Source organism: Lycium ferocissimum, chromosome 9 (assembly GCF_029784015.1).
Source record: "Lycium ferocissimum isolate CSIRO_LF1 chromosome 9, AGI_CSIRO_Lferr_CH_V1, whole genome shotgun sequence".
In the NCBI taxonomy this organism is placed as follows: Eukaryota; Viridiplantae; Streptophyta; class Magnoliopsida; order Solanales; family Solanaceae; genus Lycium; species Lycium ferocissimum.
Genome location: NC_081350.1, coordinates 55,525,038 through 55,549,086, shown reverse-complemented (window position 1 = coordinate 55,549,086; position 24,049 = coordinate 55,525,038). Strand labels below are relative to the sequence as shown.

Sequence of the window (24,049 nt, the reverse complement as noted above, 5' to 3'; positions counted from 1 at the left end):
CAAGCATCTAATATCAGCTTTAGCACCTCAAGGTTAGGTAACTCACCTATGGTGTTCATGTCCTCCCACCTTAAACGAGTTCCCTAGAACTTTAACTTCTTGAGTGTTCTTTGGAAAAGCTTTTGCACTTGGAACGATCACTGGGTGAATCTTGTGTGACACCTTCGGAATTCTAAGTCAAAAAGTCAATGCTTCAAGTTGATGTAGATGGACAAGTTCATAGTTACCTTGACCTCTAGAGATTCTTAATCTTTTAACATTCCGATTCCCTGAAATAACCTCCTTTGTGGAACTACTTGGACACAAGCCAGAAATAGTTCGTATGTTTAGAAAAACCAAATACCGCTCTTCATCAATAGATACATTTGTGGGATTTGTTAAATCAATTAGATCCAATATAAGATGCCTTAATTTGACTAGTTCCCAAAATAGTTCGGGAAATTTTATAGATGCCGAATGATTTCCTCCAACAATGAATGTTTGCAGATCCCGTAATATGCAAATTCCTAGAGGTATATCAAAATCCCCATTCAATTCTGGGCACCTCAACCAAATGAGCAATAGTATCTGCGGAGGGAAAACATCAATCCTCACGGGACTCAAGTCCAAGATTCTGAGTGAATTGAAATGACTAAACTCTAATTTAAGAGTAGGAGTTAAGAAATAAAAGTTACAAAGAAAGAAATAGAATGAGTTCGTTTCAAGACATTGTTTTCATCGTCTCATCTAGGGGTAAGAAGAGCCCTATAAGAACTTTGGTCAATATGCCTACTAAAGGGCTTCATGTTATGATATCGAATAGAGTGTCATTCATGACAACAAGATTTTGTCTTTGAGCTTCTCTCAAACACAGCTCGTATATTAGATCATGAACCTTACATGATCTAATTTTTGTTTTATCCAAACTTTTCTTCTTTGGTGAGAACTAGACAACTATCCATAAGATTTTCATGCACTTCTCAGACATTTCTTCCAAGTCTTTGTTCAACTTCATAGACTCCTCGGCCATCCATAATCTCACCAATCTCTTCACTGAAATCTCTCTCTGGAAAAATTTCCAAAATGGAAAAGGCATGCTTTTAGGTGACTGGGCAAGTGATTGTAACTCAGTGCAAGCATATGTAAACATTGTTCGTTAGGAACAATTGTGACGAATAACATGACATCTTCAGCACCAGTTTTCCAATCTTCTATTATCCTTTTAGATTTAGACAAAAGCCCAGTAACCATAACGATAGTTAGAGGTAACCCGTGACATTTGTCTACAATTTGCTTCCCTATAGTCTCGAACTCAGGTGGTAATGCCTCATTTGCAAATGCCACACTTTTGAAAAGTTTCCAACTCTCATCTGGATCCATGAAACCCATATGCAAAGAAATATTCTCTATACCATTAGAACACGCTACTTTAGTGTTACGAGTAGTCAACAATATTCGACTTCCATTGTTTTCACTTGGAAAGAACAGTCTCACATCATCCCATGCTTCACTATTCCACATGTCATCCAATACAATTAAATATCTCCTACTCATTAAACTTTTTTTTAGCATAGCTGCTAGCTCTGCCTCATCATCCATATAAAATTGGTCATCCTTTGTAGAATGCAAAAGGCTCAATAGAATTTCTTTCACATTATGTTGTTGAGATATAGCGTTAGCATAATGGACAGATTGTAGAATATCTACATTAAGATATTCTCGATATGGTGAATATGAAGAGATACTATGAATATATGAAATATTATTAGGGATATTCTATACATTTAGTGTAGAATATTGTGTAGCATTAGTTGTAGAATATATGAAGAGTATTTTGTAGGATTCACATTTAGTGTATGATATTTTACTTCCTTTCGTCTCTTATTTCTCTTGTATAGAAATACCAATGTATTCTGATGTATTGGGATCAAGTAATTGAGATAGTCATTCTTCAATTTCTCTTGTGCTTTCTCTGTTCTTGGCATGGTATTAGAGCCTTCTTTTCATTGTTTTGATTCTTAGTGTCTTTCATCTATGGTTTCCTTTCAACTTTTTTTTTTTTTTTAAAGTTTAGTTTCTCTTGGTTCTCTTGACTATTTGTCAACAATTAGTTTGAGTCTTTCAGTGTTCATTTCACTAGAAAAAATTATTCAGCTTGGAATTTCAATTTCAACTTTTTGTCACGGGAAAAGAATTATGGGGCCATATAGATGGAAGTGATCCTGCTTCTATTGATCATACAAAGTTAAGTTAGTGGAAAGTCAAAGATGCTCGAGTGATGGCATGGGTTTTAGGGTCAATTGAACCTCTTATTGTTCTTAATCTCAGGCCGTACAAGGCTGCAAAGGCCATGTGGGATTATTTACAAAAGGTTTACAACCAAGAGAATAGCACAAGACGATTTCAGCAAGAGCATAAAATTGCTAATAATTCTCAAGGAGGTCTCTCTGTTCAGGATTATTTTTCTAGATTTCAGAACTTATGGGCTGAATTTACTGATATTGTTTATGCTAAAATACTTGCTGAATCTCTCTCCATAATTCAAGCAGTTCATTAGCCAAGCAAGCAAGACCAATTTTTGATGAAATTGTGATACCATTTTGAGAGTGTTCTCTCTAACTTGATGAACCGTGACCCATCTCCCTCTTTGGATGTTTGTTTTAGGAAATTACTTTGTGAAGAGTAATGTCTTGTCACACAAACACTTTCAAGCAAGCAAATGATGTCCTTTGTTGCATTTCTTTGCACAAGGAAAAGGAAAAGGCATGGATATGACTAGAACTCAATGCTACAGCTGCAAGGAATATGGTCATATTGCTAGCAATTGTGGCAAGAAGTTCTATAATTATTGTAAACAACAAGGACACATTATCAAAGAGTGTCCCACACGTCCTCAAAATCGTAGGGTCAATGGTTTTATTTTTGAGGTAAATGCTTTTCTGCCGAGGTAAATGGTAGGACAAATTCTACTATTGATAATTCATCTTCTGTAGGACAAATTCTTACTCCTGAAATGGTCCAACAAATGATCGTGTCAGCCTTTTCGGCTTTGGGATTACAAGGTAATGATACTGCATCTAATTTTTGGCTTGTTGATTTTGGGGGTCCCAATCATATGACCAACTCAACAAGTATGCTAAAAAATGTTCGTAAGTATCATGGTCCATCACAGATTCAGGTTGCCAATGGTAGTAATTTATCCATTACCAAAGTTGGGGATATTACTCCAACTTTCAAGAATGTTTTTGTTTCACCAAAACTCTTAACTAGTCTTATTTTAGTTGGAAAATTAGTAAACAACAATTGTGATGTGAATTTTTCTCGTAATGGTTGTCTTGTGCATGATCAGGTGTCAGGGAGGATAATCATGAAGGGGCCTAAAGTTGGAAGATTGTTTCCTATACACTTTTCCATTCCTCCTGTTCTATCTTTTGCTTGTACTTCTACTGCTAGTAAGTTCGAGGCTTGGCATAAGCGTCTAGGACATGCAAATTCTATTGTGTTGTTCTCATTTATCGAATTCTGGTTTGTTGGGAAATAAAAATAAATTTTCAACTGCTTCATTTGATTATTCTACTTGTAAATTAGGCAAAAGTAAAACTCTTCCTTTTCCTAATTTTGGTAGTCGTCTTTGCAAAGTGTTTTGGTGTTATTCATAGTGATGGTTGGGGTATTTCACCAATCACTTCTCATGCTCATTTCAAATACTTTGTGACATTTATAGATGATTATAGTCGGTTTGCATGGGTGTATTTTCTCCATTCCAAATTTGAGGTATTTTCCATATTCAAGACATTTTTGGCTTAAATTGAGAATCAATTTTCAACCTGCATCAAAATATTAAGATCTGATTCTGGTGGAGAATATATGTCTCATGAATTCAATAATTTCTTGCTTGAGAAAGGAATCGTCTCATAACGATCTTTCTTATATACGACATAACAAAATGGGGTTGCTGAGCATAAAAATCATCACCTTTTAGATGTCACTCGTACTTTATTGATTGAGTCCTCTGTCCCATCTAAATATTGGGTGGAAGTTTTGTCTACTGCTATTTATTTAATTAATAGACTTCCATCTAAAGTTTTAAGTCTTGAGTCTCCATATTATCATCTTTATCACCATAATCCTAGTTATCATAATTTTCATACATTTGTTTATGTTTGTATTGTGCATATGCCTCCTTCTCAACGCAATAAACTTTTTGTTCAGTCTACTAAGTGTGCTTTTATGGGTTATAGTACTTCGCAAAAAGGGTTTATTTTCTATGATCCAAGTTTTAATAATTTCGTGTTTCTAGAAATGGTGTTTTCTTTGAGAATCAATATTTCTTTCCTACTCATGTTGAGTCATCTTATATTTCTCCTCTTCTTCCTACTTTTGAGGATTTGTCATCTTCTTCTAAGTGGTTCAAACCTGGATTTCTGTATGAACGATGTCAACCAACTTTATCCCATCCCGAAACTGATCCGCCACCTGAGACTGCTCAACAACCAAAATCTGAGATTTCTTCAAGGCCTTCTCCTCTTGAGCCTATTCGACGATCTAGCAGAGTGCAAAGTACTCCTAATTGGTATAGGTTTTCCTCTACTTTATCCACCATTTCATTCCAACTTGTTACTCACAAGCTTCTAAGCATATGTTGGCAGAAAGCAATGGAGGAAGAACTTTTAGGTCTTAAAGAAAATAACACACGGGACATTGTTTCATGTCCTTCAAATATCCGGCCAATTGGATGTAAATGGGTTTATTCAATTAAACGTCATTCTGATGGAACTCTTGATCGGTACAAAGCTCGCTTGGTTGTCCTTGATAACAAACAGGAGTATGGTGTAGATTATGAGGAGAGTTTTGCACTAGTAGCAAAAATGACTACAGTGCAAACTATTATTTCCATTCTTTGCATCACAAAATTGGCCTCTTCATCAAATGGATGTCAAAAATGTTTTTCTCCATGGTGATTTGAAAGAAGATATTTATATGAAACCTCCCTCTGGTTTGTTTTCATCACCTACATAGTTGAAGCGATCTTTGTATGGATTAAAACAAGCTCCCAGAGCTTGGTTTGACAAGTTTCGATCTACTTTGCTTCAATTCTCTTTTGAACAAAGTAAATATGACTCTTCTTTGTTTCTTCGAAAAATATCTACAGGTTGTGTTCTACTTTTGGTATATGTAGATGACATTATTATCATAAGAACTGATTCTTGATTAATCACTAGCCTTCAGCAGCAACTTAAGGATTCTTTTCATATGAACGATCTTGGTACTCTAAAATATTTATTGGGGTTGGAAGTTCATTATAATTCTTTAGGTGTGTTCTTAAACTAGCACAAATATACTCAGGATTTGATTGCTTTGGCTGGTCTTCAAGAATCTCCCTCTGTTCATACTCCATTGTAATTGAATGTAAAGTATCATCCGATGAAGGAGATCTTCTTCTTGATCTAACTTTGTTTCGACAATTAGTTGGGAGCCTAAATTATCTCACTTTACTTGTCCAGATATCTCTTTTGCAGTTCAATAAGTCAGCCAATTTATGCAGACCCCTCGTTATCGACATTTGGTGGTTATTCGTCGCATCATTTGATATCTTTCAGGAACATCTACTCGTGGATTATTTTTTCTTAGTGGTTCTTCCATTCAGTTTAACGCGTTTAGTGATTCTGATTGGGCAGGATATTCTGATACTAGCTGCTCTGTCATGGGATGGTGCATGTTTCTCGGAGATTCTTTGATATCTTAGAAGAGCAAGAGCAAGATCGTGTTTCAAAATCTTCAATGGAGTCTGAATATCGAGCAATGTCTACTGCTTGCTCCGAGATTATTTGGCTTCGTGGTTGACTTGCAAAAATAGGATTTCCTCTATCTAATCCTACTCCTTTCCACGCTGACAACACAAGTGTCATTTAGATTGCAACCAATCCATTTTATCACGAAAAGACCAAGCATATTGAAGTATACTGTCATTTTATCAGAGAAGCTGTAGGTAGAAGAGTTATTACTCTTCCTCATGTATCCAGTTATCTTCAAATAGCTGATGTGTTTACAAAATCCATGGCACGACAACGTTATCGGTTTCTAGTAGGCAAATTGAGATAGTCATTCTTCAATTTCTCTTGTGCTTTCTCAGTACTTGACATATAGTAGCCCAGACACGAACAACAAAATGAAGTCTAATGGATGAATCATTGTAAACTTCTTTTGCTAAAGTTGTTTTACCAATGCCCCCCTATCCCGACTATTGGGATGACATTGAGCTCACTAGATGAACCACCATATTGTGTCAGTTCTGCCAGCATCCTTTTCCTTTGATCATTAATGTCTCACTATATTCGGGGTATGTGTTCCTGAACTTGAATCTTGAATCAAGTCCTTTGATACTTGTTTGACTTTATCTTGTCTCTTTGGTAACTCATTCTATACACGATCAATCTCCTCCGCTACCTATTTTAGGCTATCAGAAAGTCTTTTATGTGACTTTTCTTTTCTACATGTCATCTTTCGCCATTACAGATTCTGTTAGTCGCACTTGAATTGTGTGTTCAATAACATTTACAACTTCTTGTATCTGTGCTTCCAAATCTGTCATTTTCCCAGAATTGTAGGTTTCCTCAGAGTTCTTGAGAAATACTTCCAAGAGCATGATTTTTTTGTGAAGAGCAAGAAATTCTTCCCTGTGGTCAGAAGCTAGAGATTTCATTGGTGACTTTGCTGCCAAGACCGATTCCATTGTTCTCATAAGAGAAGCAACACTAGCATAAGCCATATCTATTTGTTTACTCGGAAAATAGTTCAATTGAATTTGTGTTCGTGGTTAAGGACACGTGGATCAAAATGACCAGTAAATTAGTACAGTGTGCAAATAAATTAGACTGAAATGAAATAAAGTAAAGCAAGGTTAAGGATAGCCTGAGCCTCGGTTGAACCCGGTACTAGTTCCTCCGGTAACTTAGCAAAATAGAAAAGAGCTTTGAAATGGAGCAATTTTATATGGAAGCTATGTATTCTCTTGAATTTCATGTCTTTACAATTGGAATGACATTCCCTATTTATACGAAGAGCTAGGGACACATGTTCCATGTATTATGCCCGTGCCCATAATAAACATTAATTAAGTAATAATAATAATAAGAATAAAGAGGACCTTTAAGACTAATAAAACCAGAAGATAACGTTCCCCCCAATCCGTAACGGCCAATCGTTGACCTCTCCTTCGGACCTATTCCAACAACCTTCCGGACCAAGCGGTACCTCAAGTACAAAGAAATTTCTTCCGGTGACACTAAGTGCTGACTCATCCTTTAAGCCATGTGGCTTACTGGTATTGGTCCAGCTATGTTGTATGAATTTAACCGAATACAGATATTCCCCCCCACTTTTTGGGATTCGAACAGTCGTGATTGGGAAGCGGAAGAGGTTTGAACCTGGACCGATTGCGTGGGAAATGATGACGTCCAATCACCTCAATCGGCGCGCCAATCACCCAAAATGTCACTATTCATAGAAAGCGGCATCGATTAATGCTTCATGATGACGGACAACTCTTTATTTCTAAGGATACTCCATGGTCCGCACTTATCCTTTCACCATCGGGTTCTCTCTACCAGTTCCTCGTTTGATCGAGACCTTCTATCGAAGGTATCTAGGCCAACTTGCCCCTAACTATGGAGAAATGTTTAATGCATACAGAACCTTGCTGACCGTGCCGGACTTGCCTTTACCATTGACCACTTGACGCCACTTTATTCCCGATGTCTGTTCCGAGGCGGAATGGTCCACTTGTTCTCTCGGGGCTCCCGCAGGCTGATAACCAGTGATGAGGATGACTTCGACTGGGGTTGGTGTGATCGATTCATTATGATTCGAACAGATCTTCTCCACTGTGCTTCCCGGGATCCGTTACCGAAAGCCTGGAACCATACTTGTAAGACCGAATTCGCCCTTCTTTCCTTACCCGTACTTTTTATAGGCGTCGATAGATAACTTGCTTCTATTTTACAGCCGCCCTTGTAGCTCCTGACTACGTGCATGGAATGTTTGATTGGGTGATGGACCTACTACGTGCTACTTCAAGGTTAACCAGGACTTGGAAAAGCCTCACTCCTTTTCTGACGAACTTTTTTTTAATCTTGTAAAGGCATCCCCACAAGGCGATCGTCTGCCTAGAAAATCCCCTCAAAATGAAACCGTTTCTTCCAACATCATGACAACCACCACCGGAAACTCAGGCGACCGGAAGCACAAGGAACGTAACCCTTCGCAACCTTCTGGGACTTCGGCGGAAGGGATAGGTTCCCGAGTGAGGACCCGATTCCACCTTCTTAAAGCATGGAGGAAAGTGCAGGCCAGCCACAGCGTGGTGAATATTGATGATAAGGATGGGAATCCCCCTGCCCCTGAAGGAGCGGAGCCTTTTGAATTTGATCGGAAGCAGGCGAGTCCTAATCACTTGGAAATTTGCCTTAACACCAGTGATCTCGTTGAGAGCTCTGCTCAGCCTGGGTCTGTTGGTAAAAACTTGAAAACAATACTGGCATAACTTGCGTAGAAAATCCCTCAATCCATGCTATCGCCATGACTGCCATAGTTAAAGCAGGGAAGATGTCAAAAGAAAACTTAATGGTCGCGAAGAGCCGACAACTTCGCCATGAGGTAGAGACACTTCGGATAAGGTGACGTGAGTCACAATCCTTAAAGCATTCCCTGCGGTTTAGTTGTGACGAATTGAAGCAAAAACTGGACGAGAGAGAGGGAGGCCCCTTTAGGCCAAGGACTCTGACTATCAAAACCTCTAGGTAAAGGTCCATCACTTGGAGAATGATTTGAAAACTGCTCGGGAGCAACTGAAGTGCTCCGAGGCTTCTCGAGCCCAACTCTGAGAGTGATGGGCGAGGCTGCAGTAGCGTCAAGTTGCCGAACAGCAGAAAGCCAGCTTGGTTCGTGACCTTACCATTTTGAAGTCTTGCAGGGACGCCTTTCAAGAAGCTTTGGACAATAAACTGGATCTCTCCGAAGCCTTGTTGGACCCTGATGTGGACTTTGTGGCTGCTGAATCTACAATGGCGAACTTTTGATCATCTGAGGACATAAGCTCCGATATCGAGGAACTGGGGACCCTCCCCCCTGATGGGGGCGATCTGCCCACCTCTTAACCTTAAGGATTACTAATTTCTTGGTCAGTGTGCCCATGTTTAATATTTTTTGTTACATCCCGTATTTTCATGCGTTGGAAAGCATGCGAGTTAAATGACATTAGTAATGAAAATGAGGTTATCCCCCAAGCCTATAAGTGGTTAGAGCGATGATACAAATGTGTCGTAAGGATTAGAAGTTAAACAAATCGAAGAGATTAAGTTTCGTTGAGGTTTGAAATTTACTTGAATGAAATACGATCCAAGCTATAATATCCCGTATTTTTGGACTAGGAAATTGAACCTTCCAACATGAGCAAATTTACTCGAGCCGGGAGGATTTGGTCATATTTAAGCATGAAAATCAAAAACTCGGTGTATACAAGGAATGAAGTCTCGAAATGATTTAAGACGAAAAAGTGTGACAACGATGATTGCAAATAATATTTTATATGTAAGCAATTTGAGATAAGGAATTAACTAAAGTGGAAGACAAGGGATTTAACTGTTGGATAACTATAGTGGGGGACTAGACTTTAATTATGAAATTAGTGGATAATATCCATCATGAAGTCTTCCACGTGTAATTCTTATAAGAGACCAGCATATGACTTATTGGTGTGGGTATATATATCTTGTTATGGCCAATTTGGAGCCATGTCTTTATTACACATAGATAAAGGATATTCTACACTTAAATTCACTTTTGAAATATTTCACCTTGTCCAAACAAGTGTTAGCGGCTTGTAAAGCTCCATTGTTGCCTTGATTGAGTTCTTACAACTTGAACAAGCAACTATATTTGATATTTCCATTGATGGAAATTTGGGCAGAACATATCTCTTCTTACAAAACGTGAAATTTCGATTTCTCGACAGCAACGTATCTCATTCCTTAATGGGACGGGTATAATTCTTATCACGGAGCAGCATGGCGGTCTTTACCACTACTTCGATCTTGTTGTTCCGTTTCATCGTGTTGTTAAATCCGGGCTTTCTTCCAAGTGAAGTAAGATTGAAGAAGAGTAGTCTTTGGCGTATAAGGTAAGAACTATTCTCTCCTGGTATATTTAAATTCATTCAGGCCATATCTAAATTGTAAGATGAGAACTACGGAATTAATGGCGAGAAATCGTATAAGTTGTTATTGTTGTTTATTATCGTGTGGACTGATTTGGAGTATATTCTTGAGTTGTTGTGGATGGAATTCTTGAAATATAGCATGTGAATATTGTTGTTGTTGTTGTTGATGATGATGTTTTGTATATTGTGGGCTGTTTTGGAGTTGCATTGGAATAAGAATTGTAGGGAAAATGTTGCCCGAATTTCGATAAAGTTTCATTTGTACTTGAATTGGATAATAAGAGGTGTATATGGTCTAATTGTAACCTATATTATCATGGTTGTAGATTTGTGAGTTCGGGAAGTAAATGTTGGACATTTAGACAGACTTCGGGATATGATAAGGTTATCCTTTCTTTCATTTTGGCATGACCCATGATAGAACGAAACGTAAACGAATGTTGCTCCATAATGATTCTACTCTTAGAATGTTAGAGAAGTTTACTCTTTGACATTATTATGATTGAGCTTCCAAGCATATTGTTTCTTAAGTTCCTAAGTCCCGAAGGGGCATGTACGAGGTTTCATATTTCTATACATTTCTTGATTAATTCCAAGTCCCGAAGGGACGTATGATTATGATAACTAGAGAGTCACTCCGAAGGGAGTTCCGAGTTTTATAAGCTTTGTCATGCGTTATACATATATACATATTTATATACTTATGTATCATGATTTTATGGGGAAGGGGAAAGGGCTATGGCGTTATATACGTAAACCACCTGATAAGTAGGTATATGGTGATTACGATGCCCGAAGGGGCCTATATGATATGATGCCCGACAGGGCAAAGCTCGAAGGAGGGAATGGGTAAAGGTACATATACATATACATATATAAATGTTATCAAAAGTACATTATGCATATTCATGGTCCTTAGCGACAATCACATTTACAAGTTGACTCTTACATTCTTCTTATCATTGGAGTATTGATATGTTATTTCATTTCTACCTTACATACTCGGTACATTATTCGTATTGATGTCCCTTTGCCTGGGGGCGCTGTGTTTCATGCCACACAGGTGTACACAGATGAGTAAAGGACTCTTGCTGTAGGATGTTCCCGAGATATCAGCTGAATTGGTGAACTCTATTTCTATTCGGAGTATTGCCGAGTCGGAGTGCGTATGTTTATATATATGTGTCATATGCATTATGGGTACGTCGGGGCCCTGTCCCGACTTATGTTATGGTATCTTGGTCCATGTTAGAGACTTTGCAGACAGTGTCTTGTATATAGTGTGTCGAGATGTCAACAGTGTCTATAGCAGTCATGTAGATCTACACATTCATGTGGATTCTTCACGAATAGTTTTACTAAGTTTATGATAAATTGATAGCAAGTATGAAATGAATGGTTTATGGGCTCACGTAAGGGAAATAGAAAAGGAATGAATAGCATGGTGAGGCTTGGTCAGGCAGGGCATCGGGTGTCGGTCGCGGCCCTCCGCTTTGGGTCGTGACATTTTTCTTTTAATTTCAGACAAACACTTTTACTTGGATTGGTCTTTTATGAAGTCGGGCCTACCGGCTTACTTTTTTTGCTCTTTCCCTTCGGGTCCTACTAGCTTCGGGAGAATTGTAATGCAATGTACTTATCTTTATGACTTGTTTTTTAGCTCATGCATTTTTCATTTCCCTGGCTTAAACTTAGTAATCCTTGTTTCGAAGGACAAAGTGATCGATCCTGAGATTCTAATGTCTCATAGTAACCCTGAAATCTCAAAGATACTAGCTATTTGGTTCTTTTTTTTTGTCGACCTAAACTGCCAATTCGCACCAAGGCTTTTTAGAACCGATTTCGGTTATCATGTCGGACAAATTTTCGTTTGGTTGCTATTATGTCTGAACTTTAACCTTCTTTCCTTTTTCCTTTAATAATTCGAAAGAGGTTTTATTAATAAGAGAGGGCCCTTATTTCTCGATGCTTTAGAAAAGGACGTCTCCAATTTATTTCGGCACAAATTTTCGGTATGACATAAATTGCATCTGTTTAAGGTACTTGATTTCTATGGCATTTTTCAAAAGAAGGAAAATTTTATTGATTCCCGTAACTTTTTCTTGAGTTACAAAACATAAGCATGGCTTCCATTTAGTGTGGTCAGTCCGATTACATGTTTATTTCCGCTCGGGCAGTCCTCGGCTACAATTATAGTCTTAAATATTCTGAATTTTTGCTTTTTGGCCTTTTGCTCATGGCCAAGCCTTAATGCATATATACAGCCCCCCAGTGTTTGGGAGCAAAGAATGAGGTTCCAAGCACCGGTGGATGCCTCTGGGAAAATGTTCGAATAATCAAACTGTGTTGCCTCATTAAAAACCTTGCCGGGAAATCCAATTGGGACAAAAATCGAACGAAGGAATAAAAAGTGCAACACCACCGGTAACGGTCTCTTCAGTTAGACATAATACCTTTTAAGGAAGCTAACATTCTAATTTGCTTGGGACCTTGTTTCCGTCACTATCTTCTAGCTGGTACGACTCTTGCCTGTAATACCGGTTACTTTGGGGGCCTTCTTAATTTGGATCGAGCTTTTCGAGATTGGCATCTCGATTATTGTGTCACCTTTTAAAGTACCAAGTCCCTAACTTTAATTGTCGAAGGTTAGCTAGATGGTTGTAGTAACGTTCTATCCGCTGCTGTTGGGCGATCATCAAAACATACGCCAAATCTCTATGTTCTTCTAGAAAATCCAATTGCACCAACATTTCCTCTGTGTTGGGTTGCTCTTGCGCTCGATCGTACCTTGGACTGGGAGTACCGACTTCTAATGAATCAATGCCTTTTCCCCATATACTGGGGAGAACGCAGTCTCACTAATGCTGGATCTCATCGTTGTTCTATATGCCCAAAGCACCTCCAGGAGTTTTTACGGACAAGCTCCCTTGGCGTCCTCCAACTTCCTTTTCAGATTCCACCTGAACATTCCCACTAGGGTGATATAGAGTTGAGGTTATGCATTGGACGTTCAAATCCTCAAGAAACCTTGTAACCTTGGACCCAATAAATTGTGGACCATTATCACAAGTTATCTCCTTTAGGATGTCGAACCAACAGATTATGTCTTTGCCAAATGAAGTCGATCACCTTCTTTTCTCGGACGTTCTTGTATGCTGCAGCCTCGATCCATTTAGAAAAATAGTTGGTTACAATCAGTTGAAACGCACCTGACTAGGTCCTGCCGACAGCGGTCTGACTATGTCAATGCCCCACTTCATGAACGGCTAAGGGGAAATCACCGGATGCAGCTCCTCACCTGGTTGATGTAGCATTTAGGCATACCACTTACTTTGTCGCACTTGTAGACGAATGCCTTCGCATCCTGCTCCATTTTAGTCCATTAATAATTAGCCCGGAGCAACTTCTTAGTGAGTGATTCCGCGCCCAAATGACTGCCGTAAATGCCTTCATGAAACTCTTACATCACATAGTCAGACTCTTCAAGCCCTATATGTCTCGCCATTGGACCAAAGAAACATCTCCGATGGAGCAAATCGTCCACAACGCAATATCGAGCTCCCTTAGCTTGTAGGGCCCATGACACTTTTGAATCCTCCGATAACTTTCAGTGATTGAGATAGTCCAGGAATTCATTCCTCTAATCCCAAACCAGGCTTGTAGAGTTGACTTCATCATAACCTGTCTGGTCCAATGCCGAGTGTAGTAATTGGACCACTGATTCAAAACTCGAGCGTGATGACTCCGTTGAAGAGCCCAAGTTGGTGAGTGTGTCAGCTTCCACATTCTTTTCTCTAGGCACGTACACCACAGTCCATTCTTGAAACCGGGTAAGCAACTTTAGCACCTTCTTTAGGTACCGCAGCATGCGCTTCTCTTTGGCCTCGAAACACTTTGTGTACTTGATTTAAGACCAACAGGGAGTCACACTTCACCTCGATGACTTCGGCACCTAGTCTCCGGGCTAGCTCGAGACCTGTAATAAAACCTTTGTACTCTGCTTCATTGTTAATCAGGGGCACGCTATTAATTGTTTGCCTCAAGATTCCCCCGCAGGGGTGTGAAGGACCACACCCAGCCCCGTTCCCTTTACGTTGGACGCTCTATTAGTATAGAGTGTCTACACTTTGGATGTAGCCCGGTACTAAGGAGGCTTTCTTTTCTGCTTGGGGAGCTACACCCGGATTAAAATCAGCCATAAAATTCGTGAGGACTTGAGATTTAATCGCAGTATAGGGCTTATATTCAATATCAAATACATTTAACTCGACCGCCCATTTCTCCAACCACCCTGACAATTCAGGCTTGTAAAGGGTATTCCTTAAAGGGAACGTGATCACTACGATAATTGGGTGACATTATAAATACGACCGAAGCTTTCGCTAAGCCATTACTAAAGCGAAGGCTAGTCTTTCCAAGAGAGGGTACCGTGTTTTGGCCCTATACATAAATCAACTTCCATAATAGATAGAAAATTGCGCACCTTGCTCTTCTCGTACCAGGACAGCACTTACCGCTACCTCAGAGACGGCTAGATAAACCAATAAAAGCTCATCGTCTTTCGGCTTGGACATAAGCGGAGGAGAAGACAGGTATGCCTTAAGATCTCGAAGTGCCTGCCAACACTCCGACGTCCACTCGAAGTTGTTCTTCTTTTTTAGCAAAGTGAAGAACTTATGGCACTGCTCTGAAGACTAAGATATAAACTTGCTGAGTGTGGCTATGCAGCCGGTTATCCGCTGCACCGCCTTCACATCTTTCAATGTATTTGGGATGTCTTTTATAGCTTTTATCTTCTGCGGGTTTATTTCCATCCATCTTTGAGAGACAAGAAAACCCAGGAACTTCCCGGATCCGACTTTGAATGCACATTTCTCTGGATTCAACTTCATGTTATACTGCCTCAGGACCTCAAACGTTTCCTGCAAATAACTTAGATGGTTCCCAGTATGGAGACTCCTAACTAGCATATCATCAATATATACTTCCATAATTTTGCCTATTTGTTACTCAAACATTTTGTTTACAAGCCTGTGGTAAGTGGCTCCAACATCCTTCAACCCAAAGGGCATTACATTGTAACGATAAGTACCGAAATTAGTGATGAAAGAAGTTTTCTCTTGGTCCTCCGGGTGCATCCTTATTTGGTTATACCTGGAGTAAGAATCAAGAAAACTCATTACTTAATGACTGGTCGTGGCATCAATCATTTCATCGATGCTCGAAAGTGGAAATGAATCCTTTGGATACGCTTTATTAAGGTCTTTAAAATCTATACACATTCTAAATTTGTTGCCCTTTTTTGGTACTACGACTGCGTTTATAAACCAATCCGGATATTTTACTTCTCGGATAGATCCTATATTTAACAAATGAGATACCTCTTCTTTGACAACCCTGTTTTGGACTTCAGTAATGGGCCGCTTCTTCTGGTGCACCGGTGGAAAATTGAGGTCCAGACCAAGCTTGTCTGTTGTCACGTCCAAGGGTATACCTGTCATATCCTTATGGAACCAGGAATAACAGTCACGGTTGTCTCTCAAATAATTAAGTATTACCTTCCTAAGCTCGGAGGTCAGCTCCGTGCGCAGGTATACCTTTCGTTCGGGTTGATTCGAATGTAAGGCTACCTGTTCGGTGGAATGTGAGTGGTCGGGAGGCTGGAAGTATCTTGGGACTCCGTACTCATCTTCAACTTCTTCCGATCCCACATCGTTCTTGTTTTCCGACGGAATCTATTAGACTATAACTAATGTGGATTCCGGATCCTGTAATTGCTATTGAACATGTACGGCTGGACTTTTAACTGCTGCAGGTACCTCGATTGCAAACCTCTCACTCAATGTCGGCTGCTTGCCCCGGATCTTCCTGATCCCCTCTGAGGTAGGGAATTTGAGAAGCAAATGTAATGTTGAAGGGACAACCTTCATGTCGTGAAGCCAAGGCCTCCCAAAGATTGAGTTATATAACATATCGCCATCGATTACATAGAACGTTTTTACTTTGATGACCCTTCCGGCTTCCACTGGTAAGTCGATCTCACTTTTAGTAGTTTCACTAGACATATTGAAGCCAGCAAGGGTCCTTGCTGCCGGTATGATTTTCTCCAGTAGACCCATCTCCTCTACTACTTTCCAGCGGAGAATATTAGCTGAGCTCCCCGGATCTACCATCACACGCTTTACCCGATCGCAGCCAATAAACACAGTGATAACCAAGGCGTCATTATGAGGTAAAGTAATGCTCGCAGCATCCTTATCAAAGAAAGTAATCAAATCCTCCTCTGGGACGACCCGAGTCCTTCTGTCCCACGTTATCGAGATCTTCATCTTCCTGGAAGCAGTGAAGTTGGTCCCAACAATCATGGATCCACCAAAAATCATGTTAATGGCATACGGTGGAGTGCCGGCTGCACCTTTCTCTTCGTCTGATCCGACTCTACTATAGTTATTTTTCGCTCTATCACTGAGATACACCTAAAGATGACCCCTGGCGAGCATCTTAGCCACTTCCTCCCAGAGGTGTCTGCAATCTGTGGTCTTATGCCTTGGCGTTGTATGGAACTCACACCAAACTGCCTGATCTGGAGTAATAGGATTCGACCACAACGGTCTAGGAGGGCGTGATGCCGGAAGAGACTTCAGTAGGAATACAATTTAGGCTTCGCTATCCCAGATGGATTATTCTTGGGTTGCAACCCGCGACCGTTCTTCCCAAGGTTCTTCTACTTATTCACATGTGATGTGTCTAACGATCGGTAGACTGACCTGCCACTAGTCATTTCCGGAGGTAGGTATCGTTGTAAACAATTCTTTGTCGAATTTTGATCTGGCTCGAAGACTTTGTCCGTCTTGATAGGGGGATTTACCGAGAAAGCCCCTGTAAGTTGTCCTCGACCCGGATATTTGACTCATATCTATTGTGCACATCCTCTCAGGTAGTGGCTTGGAACTCCAGGAGGTTGTAACACCTCAGACCTTTAACTTAAGCTTTGACCATGATTCTAGACTTAGAAAATCAGATAAAGAATGTAGGAATTGGAAATTTCTTTACAGTTGTTAGATGGGGATTTACGCCCCAGAATACGGACCATATTTTAGTATACGACCCATATTTCAAATTGTAATTGGGTATCTAAATCACTGTACATTCTGGAAATTAGCTCATGAAATTTTATAGTTAAATACGGACCGTATTTTGAAATATGGCCCGTATTTGATGGTCGTATTTGGGAAGGAGTTTATGCAGTGTTTCTGTCCATTGAGCATGCTTAATTACGGTCTAGGTTTATGGATCGTAATTCAGAATACGGACCGTATTTTGGTCTGTATTTCTCATCCTGCACCAGAACCTATAAATACCTGGTTTTAGTTCTAATTTTATTTTTACTAGTTCCTAAAACCCTAGCACGACCTATTTCTCCTCTCCAACCCCAAGAACTCTAAGATAAGCAAGCTTTACCCATTCCAATCAAATTCTATCATGTATTTAGATAATCTAAGATAGAATTCATTGTTCTTAACCTAGGGTTTTCATGAAAACCCACAGATAAGATTTGAGACACAGGCTTTTGGGTTCTTCTCAGATTTCAGACTTTTGGATAGAGGATTGTGAAGCAAATAAGGTATGCGAGGCTAACTATCTACGTTAGGGAATGTTCATGATTCTCCCTACACCTCATTCTTCATACTTATCAGTAAATTGACTTATAATATAGTTTATCCCTAGTTTCTTGAATAAGTTGTAAAACTGTTATCTTCTAGGCTTATAGTTTCAGAATTCGTTCATGGTGATTAATCTGAATAACATGAACTCAGTATGTAATTAATATAGATTTGTGAATTGTATCTCATGAGTCTCAGTATGAACACTTAGAATTATTATGAACGGCTTACTCGCCATCTTCATAATCGCATCATGTGTTATCGCTATATCTCGCCTCGGCCGCTTGTTATCAACACCAGATAGGCATCGTGCCCAGCGATATGGACCTAAGGTCACGCTTATGTATACGTATACTTAGGCATCACGCTACGATTTTCGCATGCATATTATTATTATTAGACCTAAGGTCAGACAAGAAATGTGCATATTCATTATTAAGGACAAGGAGTATCCATATCTTTACTTCTCCGCTTCAATCCAGCCACGCATTTCCTTCGCCCGCTCACCTTATTATTTCATTCAGCTTGCTTTACATACCAAGATAATTCCAAGTGTCGACGTCCCACGCGCGGGGCCTGCATCTCATGACGTATACTAATATTGTGGTTCGGGACGCGCCCTCGCTAGAGGCTTTCGGTTTAGCTAGTCAAAGGTGAGTCCCGAGTTCTCCGAGGCCCTACCTTTATCTTTATATCTCGGGCCGGGCCAGCGTACGCATTTAGTATTAAGCTAGCGCTCGGGGCCTTGTCCCGATAGTCACGAATATTGCCTTAGTTTTATAGGAGGCCGAGACATACAACCGCCGATATTTCGTATTTTTGTTGGATTACCGAGTTAGCCCTTTGGCTACTACTATTCCGCATTGCAGATTTTTAGTATTTCTTTCGTCACGCTTATATTTCGCCCGCTATTCTTACCGATTAGTACGTGTTTATCATACTTAGATATCACTATACCAATACGTCGATCCGGTACCACCAAGCTAGTTCTCTCGGTCACATGCAGACAGGCACCGAGTGTTGTGTTACGCCCAGGCCATGGTTCGGGGCGTGATAGAGGTTCTCTTTGAGCTAGTGGGAAGCATCCGAACTTAAGGGGTTTAATCCATTAGTGAAACCTTCGGCCTGCCACTCATCCTAAGATAGTTACAAAGTACGACGTTCCTTCTGGAATCGTGTAACAAAGTCTCCGAGGTGCTCAGATTCTCCCTACGCGACGCAAAAGATGTCCAGCTATCTTGTTTTCCCCTTTCTGGCACTGGCGTGAGCTTTGATGAACGCATCGGCCAACATGGAAAAGAAGGTACCTGAATCAGCTCGAAGCAGTGAGTACCATGTCATAGCCCTCCTAGCTAGGGTCTCACCGAATTTTTTGATTAGGACTAATTCGATCTTCTTCTCTTTTAAGTCGTTGCCTTTCACCTCTTTGGCTTCAGGTTTGTACGCTTGTTGAATATACTTCCTTGCGCCAGGGCCTTCTATGACCGGGGGAGCCCGGGGATTTTGGCTCAAATGCCTTTGGAACTCCTAGCCATTCTTCTCAACCTCCTTCAAAGTTTGATATATTTTCCCAATGATCTCTCTCATGAACTGCTTGACTTCGGCTTGGAAAGGATCGTCGGGGGCGGTCTCACTGCCAGAAGCATCTCTGTTCCTTCCTATGGTTTGTGTGCTACCATTGGCGGCAGTGTTTGCACCGGTAGGGACTCCGCTGGGAGCCGTGACTTTGACCTGCAAACCAGACAGGAGGGATGTGATGGTCTATCTCATCCGATCCATCTCCTCTCTCACCGAGTAATATTGTTTCCTCACGACCTACATCGCCTCTGTGCTAGTCTCGTCTGTAGGAATATTGTCCTCGGTGGTGCCGCGATCTTGCTCCCTTCCTGTTGCATCCCTGTTTTGATCTTGAGGATGCAAACCATCCAGTGGTACTTGGAGGGGCACGCCGTCCGGACCCAGCGGAACGTTGCCTGAATTGTTTCCAGTATTCGTGTTGTCGTTTGCTCCTGTCATACCTGAAATGGATACTTAGGAAAACACAAAACTCAAGAAAAGTTAGTAAGACAAACGATGGTCACAGTGACAACCACAACTGTCCTGGCCCCACGGTGAGCGCCAAACTGTTTACCCAGAAAATGATTTAGTTGAATTTGTGTTCGTGGTCAAGGATACGTGGATCAGAATGACCAGTGAATTTGAACAATGTGCAAATAAATGAGACTGAAATGAAATAAAGCAAAGCAAGGTGAAGGATAGCCTGAGCCTCGATTGAACCCGGTACTAGTTCCTCCGGTCAATCTTGTGACAGATAACTTAGCAAACTAAAATAGAGTTTTGAAATGGAGCAATTGTATATGGAAGCTATGTATTCTCTTGAATTTCATTTCCTTACGATGGGAATGACAATCCCTATTTATACTAAGAGCTAGGGGCACATGTTCCATGTATTGTGCCCCTGCCCATAATGAGCATTAATTGACTAATAATAATAACAATAAAGAGGACCTTTAAGCCTAATAAAATCAGAGGATAACGTTTCCCCTGATCCGTAACGGCCGCCTGTTGAGGTCTCCTCCGGAGCTATTCCAACAGCCATCCCGACCAAGCGGTACCTCCGGTACAATGAAATGCCTCCGGTGACACTAAGTGCTGATTCATCCTTTAAGCCATGTGGCTTACCGGTATTGGTCCATCTGTGTTGTACGAATTTAACAGAATACACTATTGTATTCCAATGATGACCTGAAAGCTGCAAGTTTGCAAGAGTTCAATGGTGCTATTAATAACGTGATCAGCAAATTAAATTGTCACTCCTCGACCTCCTCGAACCTGTCTTAGATGAAACTTGAAGCATATCATGTCAAAATGATCACGTGGGAATGTTGTTTTAAATATTTAAGGGATGAATGAGTTCTTGGAAACAAGGAAAGTTGGAAAAATAAAGCAAACGGTAAGAGAATATCTAAGAACGAGTCATGACTCAATTTGAAGAAGGTTTTACTTTGAATCTGGAGAGAATTTGATAATGACATAAAAGAAAGCTGTAAGCCTCAAAGTCTACTTTCAAATGGTTCTAAATAGTTCGTCACTACAAAAAGTTATGGCTAATTTTTATTTTGAATAGAAAATTTTCTTTTATCAGAACAGAAAATTTTCCCAGTTAGGGACTTATTCCCATATTGGGTAGGACATATTCCAAATTGATTTTCTTGCAGAAAATGGAAACATTGTTCTGAATGGGACAAAAGGCAAAAGTATAATCAGCAGAAAATATTAACATAAGATGAACACAGATGGAAAATGTCTCGTCAACAGCACTATAGTTTTTATTGTACTTTAAGATGAAAAGCATTCTAAAGTAAGTTGATAGCAAACACTAGAAAGTATATAGCGAAGAAACACTATAGACTATTTGTCACATATTGCAACCTATGTTGTCTTTAATTGACTTTTTCAATCAATAAAATCTAGAAAGAGAACTATACTTGAATCTTCAGATCAAATTGCATCTCTAAATAGAATTAGAAAGTATTAATGTCTCGTGCCTAGTGAGGTGAATGCTTATGTTAAATCCCAGCTTGGATTCTTCCTGATTCAAGAAGTCAACTGCAAACATTAATGCAGCAACAACAACAACAACATACCCAGTTTATAAATTAATGCATAATTTATAAATAAAAAACAAACAACGATCGCTTGTTTCATGTCCACCTTTATGGATTTTCCAACTGTTCAGATCTATCCTAAAATTAGATTCATATTTGTGCAGGGAGCTAAAACTTAGATCAGCCCCTTTGTACAAGGGTGGTTTACAAAAGTTTCAAGTAATAAAATGATAAGAAGGTCAACTAAGCTTTCAATGGCTGATAAGGGAAACAGGATTGCTGAAAGGTAGCAAGTGACTACAAAAGCAAGCACGTACTGCAACATATACTTGGAGAAAATAACACAAGAAATAAATTTATGAATAACAATCAACAAATGAACAAATCAAAATATATATAGTACTGTAACCAAGAAAAAGGATCTGAGAAGACAAAGAAAAATGGATACCTCTAATAGGCTGCAATGGCATGTATGTAATCAAGTTACAAAGTAAATTGTATATAAAGCAGAAAAGAGTTGACATTATTGGGACGGGGTGGCTACATCAATTAAGGATATATATATTGTACCTTAGAGTAATGTTGGCTATATAGAACTTTCTTAGCTGGAGATCGGAGATTAATGAGTCAAAGAAAGATGGCGTACCTAGACTGGCTAACATGGTGTCTGCTGTCATGTTATCCAAGTAAATTCTATACAAAGAAAGAGTTGACTTCATAAGCTAGAATGGGATGACAACTTCAGTTAAGGAAACATAACATTGTGCCACATGGGTGTTCATATTTTAAACAATATTGGTTACATGATACATTTACATTAGTTGTTTCTTGCGGGGAGATCGGAGATCAAAGACGGATCCAGGATTTTGAGGTTCTGGGTGCCACATTATTTTAGACTTTGAATTGATATATTTTGAGCTTCGATTCGCGTTATTCATTTTTCCTGTTCGGGTTATTCGATTTTTTGGTATATATAGACAAACCCATTACTACACTATTTTGCGCTTTGACTTGATTTTTTAGCTTCAATTCAGGTTATTCATATTTTTCGATTTATATACAAGTTGACTAAACAAAATAATTTAATAATTATGATAATTTTGAACAAGTCGAAAAACTTCAATAGTATTACTATATCAGCGAAAGTGTATTATTCATTTATAATTCTCCTCGATGAATTTTCATATTCTGGAACTATCATCTGACTCGATTAAGAATAGATAATGGAAGCTAGAGCTAGAATTCATTGTAGATGCATATTTAGATACTCAAAACAATAATACTATGAACTATAAAAACAGAAGCAAGAATTAATTAAATTTAAAAAGTCAATAGTTGCTCAAACAAAAAAGAGTCAGCAGCATATAAATAAAAAGAAAAAGAAAGAGAAAGAAACGAAGAAACAAAAGAAGAAGCAAAATAGAAAACAGAGTAGTTTTAAAAAAACATGTAGTATGCCGGCTTCGATCCCGCGCATTGAGAGCTGAAAATTTGGGCCTTTGCCAGTGGCACCAGACTACCATATGTGAATCCGGGTTCCAATTTATATATTTAGCCATTTCCTATATATACACACACGTATATATACAAAACCAGAGGCGGATTCAGGATTTGGGGGTTACGGGTGCCATACCGCTTTGAACATAGATGTGTTGATCAAACTGACCAAAAGTTTACCCAATTTTCAACCTTGAAATTAGTAACTTTGGACCTCCGGTTGGTTATTTGTCTTTTCGATTTATAAAGACAAATGAATTGAAAATAAAATGAAATTATTATGACAACATGGCGGAAAAAAAAAAACTTCGAACAATATATTAGTAATTGTGTATATATATATATATATATATATATATATATATATATATATATATATATATATATATATATATACATCATTCGTTTATAATTGCACTCGATGAGTTTTCATATTCTGAAAACACTCCACGAAGGCATAGTTATTTACATTTGTAAATGTTTCACGTTTTATGTAACAAACTAAATATAAAGAGGTCAAAGAATTTCACGTACATAATTTCAGGTACAGAGAAGAAGTTTTATGTGGAAGTGTCGATTGACAACTACAAAAAAAATTTAAAAAGCCAAAGAAATCAAATAACATTTCAGTATAGTTTTCATGTCGTCCTTTGTTACAACATGCATTTTATGTTGTAAATTAAAATTTTCAACAGGATTTAAACTATTACAGTATAAACTAATTTTTCCATGTACATCCAAATGATTTATATAATAGAACAAAGAATAAGAGGAACTTACTGCCGAGTTTTTAAAGTTTTGACGAAAAGAGAAGAGAAAATTTTGGAGAAAAACTTAGTTGAAAGAAGGAAAATATTACTCCCTCTGTCTCTACTTATGTGGCACCGTTTTACTAGATACAAAGTTTAAAAAAGAAAGAAAGAAAGAAAAACTTTTGGAATTTGTGATTTAAAACAAACCTTAGACATTTGTGCGGCTATAAATCATTTCATTAAGGGTAAATAGAGAATTTTAAAGTTAAGTTATTTCTAATTACGGAAAGTGACATTCTTTTTTAGGTAGACTAAAAATAAAAGTGACTCACA

General features: G+C 39.1%; 1 pseudogene; it reads right to left on the bottom strand.

The window, feature by feature from the left end:
* Positions 1-781: 781 nt before the first annotated feature.
* LOC132032076 (putative late blight resistance protein homolog R1B-16) lies at positions 782-6,748 on the bottom strand (annotated as a pseudogene).
* Positions 6,749-24,049: the final 17,301 nt, after the last annotated feature.